An 11,929-nucleotide genomic window follows, 5' to 3' on the forward strand; every position below is an offset into this window, starting at 1 on the left:
GGAGAAGCCTGGTAGGCTGAAGTCCATGGGGTCACAAAGAGTCGGACACGACTGAGCGACTTCACTTAGCCCTTAGCACTTAGTATCTTGAGGATGAGGAGGAAAGTACAGCATGCAGAGGGTTTCGTTGATTTGATGTTATTTCTGTACCAAGATCATAGGTCTTAATTATTATAGTTTTAAAATAGGACTTGACAAGACAACTTTCTCCATCTTATTCATCTTCAAATTGTTTTGGGTTTAATCTTATTCTTCTCCAAGTCAATTTTAGAATGAGCTTATCAAGTTTCATGGAAATCTCTGATAAGATTTTCCCTAGAGCTGCAGAGCATTTAAACCTTTTCCTTCTTCTTAAACTCTTTTGTTACAACCCTTAAGTGGCAGCTTTAAATTTTACCTTTCTCAAGATCTTATTTGACTTCCTATGTAAGATTAAATTCTTTGCTATTTCCACAGCACCCTGTACTTCCTGTTATGTAACAGATCAAATTTTAAATCTTAACTCAAAGTCTGAATTCTGGGGAAGTTCACGGGTTAAAGTAGCTCAGTCGTGCCTGACTCTTTGCGACCCCATGGTCTATACAGTCCATGGAATTTTCCAGGCCACTGGAGTGGGTAGCCTTTCCCTTCTCCAGGGGATCTTCCCAACCCAGGGATTGAACCCAGGTTGCCCACATTGCAGGCGAATTCTTTACCAGCTGAGCCACGAGGGAAGCCATATCTGTCTAGTTCACCACAATACTCTCCAGTACACAGGCTAAAACAGTTTGTGTTTAAGACATACTTTTCTTTAAAAAAGATTAAAATTAAAAATTTTAAAGGATATTGGGAATTCCTTGTCAGTTCAGTGGTTAGGACTCTGTGGTCTCACTGCCAAAGGCCTGGGTTTGATCCCTGGCCCAGGAATTAAAATCTCACAAGCTATGCACGATGCCAAAAAAAAAAAAAAAGGTTAGCTGGTGGGGTGAGCCTTCAGCAAGTATAATAATATATAAGAGAGGAGCACTGTAAAAGAATTAGCCTCAGGTAAGGGAAGAGATGTCTGTCTTGTTAATAGGAAAAGATCAAAGAATGTTTAGCTGATAAGAGTTAACAGAGTTTTATTGTTTTTATTATGTTTCTCCTCTATTGTTATTTCTAACAGCCTTCTACTATTATTGGGGTTCCCTTGTGGCTAACTGGTAAAGAATCTGCCTGTAATGTGGGAGACTTGGGTTCGATCCCTGGGTTGGGAAGATCCCCTGGAGAAGGGAAAGGCTACCCATTCCAGTATTCTAGCCTGGAGAATTCCATGGGGTCACAAAGAGTCGGACATGACTGAGCGACTTTAACTCACTCGCACATTCTACTATTATTACCACTTCCATTTTCTTTCTATTGTAATCAACATGGAAATTTGGTACTAGTGATGGAGAGGCAGTAGGATTGGAGATGTGAGAAGAGTAAGGAAGGTCTGTGAAGGGGTGTGTGAACAGGATGGGGGAGTCAGAGAATTCCTGGATAGTGTTGGAAGAGCCCAGTGGGGACCAGAAACCACGAATTCAGAGCGGTGCTGGTTTTCTGCAGGTGTTCACAGCAGCACAGGTACACAAATGATAATAGGAACCACAGGGCTGATTGAGGACTGGGATTTTTGCCAGACTGGTGCTGGAGAAGGACAGCTGAGCCAGCAAGTTCAAAATGAGTCAGAAGTACTTGATATTTGTGAACCACAGAGAATTCTATTCAGTAAAATGGAGGCGGAAGTCTGGAAGGGGTATGTTTCTCTTAAGAAAAAGCAAGCTGAGCAGGAGACAAAACTGCCTCTCCAGGTTTGCCAGGGAAGAGGATGAAGCCCACCCAAGGACAGGACAGAGGGAGAGTCCTTGAGGGGAGGGAAGAAAGGCATAGAGAGACAGGCAGGGAGGGAGAGGGAGGGATGGAGGATGTAAAGAAGGAGAAAGGGACAGGCAGACAGGCTACAGACTAAGAGGGCGTTTGGGTTTGTTTGTGACAGCTTTCCATTCTTGGTTCCCTGGCTATGGGTTCAAGAGATTTCCTCTGTATTCTTACAGGGAACTTCTACTTTCTGACTGCAGTTTCTATCTCAAAACTAGTCTTAACTAAGACAAGAAAATGTAATACAGACTCCTGTAATCATGGAGTGTTTTTGTTTGTCCTGTTTTGGGGGTGGGGGGGGAGTGCAGGGCCAAAGTTTTCAGTTTTTCAAGCCCTAAAGGGCCCTGCTGTTGAAGCCATCTAGCAGTCATATTGCATAATGCTCCAAGAGTCGGGGCAGATGACTCTGGGGCCTCTGGGGCTTGTAGTCATCAGTAGGTTTACCAGGGTCCCTGCTTCCTGGCCTCACTGATCCTATTTAGAAGCGGCCAGGACTTCATGCCTGGAGTTGTTGGGGAAGAAGCGTAGCTTTTTTGATTGGCTGAGGTTCTGGTCCTAGGAAAAGGGGAATGTGAGTCCTCTGATCTTGGATGTATCCAAGACCTTCCCCAGTGATTTCCCAGTGCACAGTGAATGAGGTCACTCCTGAGTATGCTGACATTGCTCCTGTCATCCGTCTTGTTCCAATTTTGAGATCATGGTATTACTAACCCTCCTGTCTTTCTTCCCAAAGCCATCAGATACAGGTTTACCAAAACATCTACCTTCTGTTTCCTACTTCCTACTGACAATCCTGAATATTAGCCACGTGGGGGCTCTGAGGCTGCCTGTTTGGGGATTTACTTGATTGACTGATCTTTCTGTAGGCATTTCATTTTAGTTTCTCACAATAGTAATAAAACCCTTCGCTTCAGATTGGGACTCGAACCCAGCCAAAACCCTACTTCGGGCTTGAAACAACAATTTTTTATCACTTACCTGTTCTCTAGATTTATTGAGGCTCAGGTTCTTTGTGTCTCAGTGCAGAAGGAATCCAGTGAGGGGCAAAGTGATAGGCAAGAAATAGATTTATTAACATAAATCTTGTAAGAGATGCAAGCAGGCAGGTGAGGGAGCTCTGCCCCAAGGATTAGTGAAAGTGAAAGTCACTTCAATTGTGTCCGACTCTTGAGACCACATGAACTGTAGCCCGCCAGGCTCCTCTGTCCATGGGATTCTCCAGGCAAGAATACTGGAGTGGGTTGCCATTTCCTTCTCCAGGGGATCTTCCCAATCCAGGAATCAAACCCAAGTCTCCTGCATTGCAGGCAGATTCTTTACTGACTGAGCTATGAGGGAAGCGCACCCCAAGGATTAGGTGGGATACAATTTTATAGTCAAAGGGAAGGGGAAGAGACTGCCTTCTTCAAGTAGACATAGCCTTGAGGCTTATACATCACTAGTTTCTTCCTATCAGGCAGGAGAGTGTCTGACCTTATGAGGTCAAACTAGGATTATCATATTAGAAGAAGAGTGGTAACATTTTTCTTTCACTTAATGGCCTGGGGCATATCTCATGCTTTTATTTATGGCTTTAGAGTTAAGCAAGTCTGCTTAATTCACCTTCCAAAAGCTTGAGTGATCATTAACTTGGGAGTGGTCTCCCAAAGTTTCCTAGGTTTCCCTCCCTATCTGCTGTTCCCTACTGGGACTTCTACAACTACCTGTATAACTATCCTATTCTATCCCTATCAGTAGCACACAAGCAACTCTCATTCTCTTCTCTGTTCTTTCAATGTAAGCTGCTCTCAAGGCAGGTTCTATAATGAATTGTTGATGTGCAGCAATGACTGTAATGTTATTAATTTAAATTCCATGAAGCGATAAGTCACAATTTATTTAGCTATTCCCCACTTGTTGGACACTGAGATTGCCTTCAATATTTGATTTTATAATTAATTACTGTAAAGCATATCTTTATGCCTAAAAGTTTTTCTGTGTTTAGGAAAATATGAGATTCCTCCTTAGTTTTCCAGTTTTCAATACCACTAGCATATTAATGTTTTACACATTTATGCTGTTTACTTCTTAGCCTGAGTATAGAATGATGACATTAACCTCCCCCACCCCACCTTTTTTCCCCCCTCAACTTAGTTTTCTTTGAACTTCTAGCTAGGTTTGAAGAATTTCCTTCCACTTCCTTCCTCTGTAAAGTGCCTGTGAATTCCATTTTTCACACTTTCATTGCCATTTCCTCTCCCTGTAGACCTCCCTCCTAGAGAGAAGTCTGGCCTCAGACTTGAATCTGTACTGATTTTTTTCTAGACCTATCACACAGCAGTCATCCTTGGACAATCAGAGTCCTGAATCTGATGACCTACGCTTTCTTGGCTTACTCTTTTATTTGCTGGAGTGCATCCCCCAGTAGCATCTGGAGCAAGGGTAAAAAGAAGATAAACATTTTGATACTATGCATGTCTAAATATATCTAAGTTAAAAATTTGTTTTCTAATTCTGAATTTTGACGACCATTATCCATTGTCTTCTAGCATCCATTGTTGCTGAGAAATTTAATACTATTTAATTTCCAGTTTTTTGTATGTGATCTTTCTTTGAAAGCTTCTAGAATCATATCTCTTATTGCATTCTGAAATTTCAAGTTCATATGTATTTGAGTTGCTATTTTTAAAATTTATTATAATGGGCACTCAATGTGGTCTTTTTTTCCTTAAAAAAGGAGATATAATTGACATATTATATTAGTTATATTAAGTGTACAACATAATGATTCCATATCTGTATATTCAATATACTCTTAAACTAGAGACTTGGGCTTTATTTCTGGGAAATGTTCTTGTGCTATTTCCTTGATAATTTTGTTGCGTCCCCTCTTTTGGGAACTCTTGGTTAAATGTTGAATTTCCTGGCTTAACCTTTTAATTTTCTTATATTTTTTACTTCACCCTCATTTTTAACTTTCAAAAGCACCTTTTGTTCTCTGAGGTCTCTTCCTTCTTCCTGTCATTTCCTTCCCTCTCTCCCTTCCCTTCCTTCCGGAGAGAATTTCAGTCTTATTTCAGGAGTACAAAATCTTATCTCCCTGAGAATGCTAATTTGCTTTTTGAAATGTTTGGCTACCTCTGCATTATCTGTTCCCCTGAGTTTTTCTTAACCCCCTCTGGGTTTATTTGCTTTGGGCTCTGTCTGTACTGTTGGAAACTTGCCTCAAAGATCTGGTGATCCTTGGATGTTTGTTCAGATTCTCAAATGAATGGCTGCAAAGCTGATTGGAAGCTCTGTGTGAGTGGGTAGGTCTTGTCAGCTTGTGGGCTTACTCTTAGATGAAAGAGGTAGCAGCGAGCTTGTGGGTGTGTAGGTGCTTTGTCCGCGTGTGTAGGTACTTTGTCTGTAGCAATTTAGTTTATCAAGAAAAAGTGCCTCTAATCCGCCGGGAAGGATAAGCCCGGCTGTTGGCAGCTGTAGCACAGAGTGAGGTTAAGAGGACTGGGGAATCTCAGTTCAGAATGCAGACTTTCATTTTCATTAAATCCTCACCTCTGCCCTCTTTCCGCCTGTTGCTCCCCAGAAAGCCTCCCCCCGCCCCCCGCCCCAGAAAGTACTGCGGGCGTGGGGGAGGGGTGGTCCTGATGGACGGAGGGAGGCTTGTATCGCTAACTGCTTTTTCAGTCTTTTCAGACACCACTCACTTCTTTCAATGCCCTGTTCCTTCCGCTACCTTCCAGAGAAGGTTTCAATCTTTCCCGAGGCAGTCTTGCTTCTTGAGAGTATTCTGCAAAATTCTGCTGACCATTCCACCTGCTTTTTGTCTTCCTATATTGGGGTTTGGGGATACAAATATTTCCTAGTTTTATTGAAGATAGACGTTTATATTTCTGGTTTTTTTTTTTTTTTTGGCCCCAGTGCGTGGCTTGAGGGAAGTTAGAGCCCCCATCAAAGCTTGACACGGGGTCCTCTGCAGTGAAAGCAGAGTCCCAGCCACTGGACCGCCAGGGAATTCTCTGTAGCAGATTTTCAAAAGAAGAGGTTAGAAAGGTCAGTGATCAGCCGTCTTAATCCTGGGAATTGTGGAGGTGACTTCCAAGAAGTTGCTTTGATCATGACTATCCAGATTTTCTTGAGAAACAAAAACCAAACAGGAAAACCAAAAAGAAATAGTTTTCTAAATTATTTTCTAAGACAGCTCTGTCTTCAGGTAATCTTGGTTCAGTGGTAGAACCAAGCATTGATATGCCTGTCTATACTGGGGCCTGAAACAAAAGAGCAAATTAGTAAAATTGATCCTATCTTTACATTATGATATTTTGTTTTTTTTTAATAGGAATTTTTGCACCAATTTTTATTTTTTGAGTATTATATTAAATAGTATTCATCTTGATTACTGAGTTTTCTGGGCACCACTTAAATTTTACCCCCTAAAGGAGTGACTTGCTTCACCTTAAATCCTGACCCCGGAGGAACATCACATTCTTCATCAGCTACCCTTGCCTCCGTGTGTCTGACTCTTTGTGACCCCATGGAGGGCCATAGCCCAGCAGGGTCCTCTGTTTATGGAATTTTTCCAGGTAAGAATACTGGAGTGGGTCGCCATTTCCTACTCCAGGGGATCTTCCAGACTGGGGATTGAACCCATGTCTCTTTCATCTCCTGCCTTGGCAGGTGGATTCTTTACCATTAGAACCACCTGGGAAGCCCCATCCTCACCCCCATCAGCCACCAAATAAACATACAATCCAAGGAAATGTAGCCTATTCTTGTGCCATCTTTCAGCTTTAGGACAAATTCCACAGTAACACTTCCAATCAGTTTGCCTTTGTAAGAACACTTCTCCTTGTAGGTATTCCTGAGTCTGTTCATAGCAAGTGTTGGTCTTCTAGGAAATACAGGATTGGGTCAAATTAAATTTCTCCCAGTATATTTGAGATGCCTGAGCTCTATTGACACATGTTGCAAAAAGGACAGGTGTGGCACTGCCATAATAATGAGTTCCACAGCTTTTCTTACTGAGATGATGTGACATCAACAGAATCAGAAGCATTTCCTCTAACCTCTTGTGTTGATTTCTCTCCTAAAACCTTGAGATAAAGAAAGAGTCTTGTCTGAGTTTGCTGGGTCCTCTGGTCAAGGTCTTGATGCTTGAACAGAATTGATGCTTTTGAACTGTGGTATTGGAGAAGACTCTTGAGGGTCCCTTGGACTGCAAGCAGATCTAACAAGTCCATCCTAAAGGAAATCAGTCCTGAACATACATTGGAAGGACTGATGCTGAAGCTGAAACTTCAGTACTTTGGCCACCCGATGCGAAGAACTAACTCATTTGAAAAGACCCTGATGCTGGGAAAGATGGAAGGCGGGAGGAGAAGGGGATGACAGAGGATGAGATGGTTGGATGGCATCACCGACTCAATGGACATGAGTTTGAGTAAGCTCCGGGAGTTGGTGATGGACAGGGAAGCTTGGCGTGCTGCAGTCCATGGGATTGCAAAGATTCGGACAGGACTGAGCAACTGAACTGAACTGAACTGAACTGGTCAAGGCCTTAGCAGGCTGAAATCAAGGTGTTGTGCACTTGCTAAAGCAGGAGACCTAGGAGACACAGGTTTGATTCCTGGGTTGGGAAGATACCGTGGAAGAGGGCATGGCAACCCACTCCAGTATTCTTGCCTGGAGGCTCCCCTGGACAGAGGAGCCTGGTGGGCCACCGTCCATAGGGTCGCAAAGAGTCACACACACATACACCAAATATAATCTTTTTGTTTGTTTGTTTAACCAAAAGGCCACTGATTAGTAATCTAATCACAGGAATAATATTCTGACATATTCACTGGGTCCACACTTAAGGGGAGGGGATTACATACAAGGCATACACATCAGAGGGCAGGAATCTTTGCAGTCATCTCCCCTTTGTTGAAAGTCAGCAAATATCTTTCAGGATTTGTGGTGTAAGATAGCCTTAGGTGGGGAAAAAAATTATGTGGTGATTTTTTTTTTTTTGTAGCAAAGAACTCTTTTTTTTTTTTTTTTTTTAGAACTCTTTTTTTACTTTTGGTGGGGAGTGTAGTTGATTTACAATATTATATAAATTTTAAGTGTAAAACAGTGATTCACAATGCTTAAAGAATATACTCTTATAGTTATTATAAAATATTGACTATATTCCCTGTGCTGTAGCAAATAATTTCTCACATACAAAAAAATTTATTTTTTTTCTCAACTCAAAGCAATAACATATATATTTATATTCTTCTAAGACTGTTTCTTTTGTTCCCATAAGTCATAAATTTATATATTTTAGGTTTGGTTTAAAGTACCAACTATAAAAAAAATAAAATAAAATAAAAAGTACCAACTATACAAGGAAACTCTACCTCCAATGTTCCTTATATTATAGTTGCAATGTGCCCTGGAAATGATACAATTTCAATATGATAGAAATAACAGTAAAGTTTAAGTATGTGACTAGGAACTCTTAAAACTATTTCTTTATTGGAAATTTTAAAGAAGTAAAAATGTAATGCTACAGAATATTGTAAAACAAAATGTATGACTTTCATAGCATATGTTTTGTCACATTATATAAGAGAAACCTATAATATAATAATAATAGTAATAGCCAGGTAACAAAATAATAGGTTGGAAAGAGTATTGGCTTTTTAATAAAAAGACATATTTTGAGATATCATTCACATTACCATAAAATTCAACCATTCCAAGTGTACAGTGGTTTTAGTATAATCACAGAATTGTTCAACCATCACCATAATCTAAGTTCAGAACAATTTTGTATTCTGGAAAAGAAATTCCTTATGCAGTAGCAGTCACTCCCTATTCCACACGAACCTAGAAAAAGTCTTATCAACAACTAATCTACATTCTATCTCTTATTCTAAACTTTACTTATAAATGAAATCATAACGTGGCCTTTTATGCCTGGCTTCTTTCATTTTGCATAATGTTTTCAAGGTTCATCTATGTTGGAGCATGAATTAATATTTCATTTCTTTTTATGGGCGAATTTTGTGATTCCATTGTATGGCTGTACCACATTTTATCTGTCCATTCTTCAATTCTGGAAGTTTGGTTGTTTCCACTTTTTGTCTGTTATGAATAATGTTGCTACCAATGTTCATGCACATGTTTTTGAGAGGACTGACTGTTTTAATTTCTCTAGGGTGCATTCCTGGGAGTGGAACCTCTGGATCATGTGGCAACTCTGTTTAACTTTTTGAGGAACTGCTTGCCTGTTTTCCAAAGCAGCTGCCTATTGTACATCCTCAATGGCGATGCATGCTGGTTTCAATTTCTCTGAACCCTTGTCAACACTTATTATTGTCCATCTTTTTTAATATAGGCATTTCAGTGGGCGTGAAGGTTATTGATTTTAAAGTTAATTGGAATAGTATATTAAAAATGAAAATATAAGCAATCTCTTTCAATGGTCCTAATTTTTTTCAGAATTCCAAAAGCATAATATAACATAGGAAATCTTCCATGTTCCTAGCCCTTCCTCCCATCTCCAGCCTCACGTTCTGCCACTTCCCTTCATTGCATTTTATACTCTGGTGATACTGAATTGCATGGAGTTTTCTACATGCACGTCGCTACTTCTAACCTCTGAAATTGTTTCTGCTTTTCTCTCTGCCTAGATTTCTGACCCCCTCCCCCCCACTTTTTTTGCCTAATTTTTATTCATGCTTTAAGACTACCCAGGGCCTTCCCTGCTGGTCTGGTGGTTAAGAATCCTCCTTGCAATGCAAGGGACATTGGTTCCATCCCTGGTCTGGGAAGATCTCACATGCTGCAGAGCAACTAAGCCCATGTGCCACAACTACTGAACTCACGCGCAGCAACTACAAAAGCCTTGAGCCTAGAGCCCATGGTTTGCAAGAAGAGGAGTCACAGCTATGAGAAGCCAGCTCATCACAGCAAAGAGTAGTCCCCACTTGCCACAACTAGAGAAGGCCTGAGTGCAGCAATGTAGACCCCACACAGCCAATAAATAAATAAATCTTAAAAAAAAAAAAAAAGACTCTACTGAGATATTCATTTCTCATGGAGCTCTTTTCTAAATTCCCAAGTGTTATTATCATTTTTTTTTCCTACTAGGTATTAGCTTATGAATACAACAACCCTATGAGGCAGGAGCTATATCCTAATTTTATGCATAAGGAAGCTGTCCCTTAGAGAGAGAGAAAGATTAGTAACTTGCCAAAAATTCACACCAGAAGGGAGTGGTGTGAATTAAATGCCATTCCTCTGTACTGTCACAGCACCTTCTGCACACATGGGTTCTTTATCTCGTTGCATTTATATTATCTCCTTATATATCCTCATCCAATCATTCATTCATTTAACTATTCATTCCTCAAATATTTACTTATAGTTTACCATATATCAAGCATTGTGGCAGGTGCTAGTGACATAATATTGACAAGAGAGATCCCATACGGGACCTCATGAAACTTACGTCTGTTGGGGTGTATAAATGATTTAACTCATGGATGTACGCTATGGTAGCAAATAGCAGAGGGAACTAATCAGTCATTAAAAAGCCCGTTAAAAATGATTTTGAAAGTGATAAAGCTAAGAATAACTGGATATTATTGAAGTAAACATCTCATGATGTTTGGCTTTGAGATGACAGGTAGCATGCCATATTGTATTAGTTATCTCTTAACAAGAGATATCTTAAGAAGATACAAGTTAAATGTGTCCAGATAGAAGCCAAATTCTGTGAGGAAGTTTATGATCTTGAAGGAAAGTATGCTGTTTTCTACCAGCCTCTATCTGATAAGCCATTTGAGATCATTTATGAACCTACATAAGAAGAATGTGAATGGAAACCATATGAGGAAGATGAAATTTTGGAGGGGTTAACAGTAAAGGTCAAGATTGAAGATGAGAAAAAGGATAAAGAGAAAGAGGACCTAAAGGGAATTCCTGAATTTTGGTTGACTGTTTTTTAAGTGTTGATTTGCTCAGTGGTATGTTTCAGGAAAATGATAAACCTACGCTGAAGCACTTGCAAGGTACTCAAGTGAAGTTCTTAGGTACAGGCCAGCCTATGTATTTTGTCTTCAGATTTCACTTTGAACCCAATGAATATTTCACAAGTGAAGTGTTGACTAAGACACATAATATGAGGTCAGAACCAGATGACTCGGATCCCTTGTCTTTTGATGGACCAGAAATTATGGGTTATACACGATGCTACGTAGACTGGAAAAGATTGTCATTTTGAAAACTACTAGGAAGCAGAAACAAGGGACTTGGGTCTGTTGGTACTGTGACCAAAATGGTTTCTAATTTTCTTTCTTTCGTTTGTCCCTCCTGAAATTCCTGAGAGTGGAGATCTGCTGCTGCTGCTGAAGCTATTCTTCCTGCACACCTTAAAAGTCATCATTTTTTACATGAATATATAATCCCAAGATCAGTATTATACTTGACTGGAGAAGTTACTGAAGAAGATGACGATGATTATGATAAAACAGTAGAGACAAAGATGAGGAAAGGGGAGAAGAAGGAGATGAGGAAAATGATCCAGACTATGACTCAGAGAAGGATCAAAACCCAGCAAAGGGCAAGCAGCTGTAGCAGGATGTACGTGGCCCTAGGGATAACCTACACTGGTTTACCCTCTGCTTCCTTGGAAAGGAGGAATTTACATAATTTGAAAAGCCTATTTTCAAAAGCAACAGTTAGAACAGTTAGAACTGGACATGGACCAACAGACTGGTTCCAAATCAGAAAAGGTGTAGGTCAAGGCTGAATATTGTCACCCTGCTTATTTAACTTTTATGCAGAGTACATCATGAGAAATGCAGGGCTGGAGGAAGCACAAGCTGGAATCAAGATTGCTGGGAGAAATATCAACCTCAGATATGCAGATGACACCACCCTTATGGCAGAAAGTGAAGAGGAACTAAAAAGCCTCTTGATGAAAGTGAAAGAGGAGAGTGAAAAAGTTGGCTTAAAGCTTAACATTCAGAAAACTAAGACCATGGCATCTGGTCCTATCACCTCATGGGAAATAGATGGGGAGACAGTGGAAACA

General features: G+C 40.3%; 1 pseudogene; it reads left to right on the top strand.

The window, feature by feature from the left end:
* The first annotated feature begins 1,476 nt into the window (after positions 1-1,476).
* Positions 1,477-11,469, top strand: LOC136147898 (nucleosome assembly protein 1-like 1 pseudogene; annotated as a pseudogene).
* Positions 11,470-11,929: the final 460 nt, after the last annotated feature.

The sequence above is a fragment of the Muntiacus reevesi genome, chromosome 16 (genome assembly GCF_963930625.1).
Source record: "Muntiacus reevesi chromosome 16, mMunRee1.1, whole genome shotgun sequence".
Lineage (NCBI taxonomy): Eukaryota > Metazoa > Chordata > Mammalia > Artiodactyla > Cervidae > Muntiacus > Muntiacus reevesi.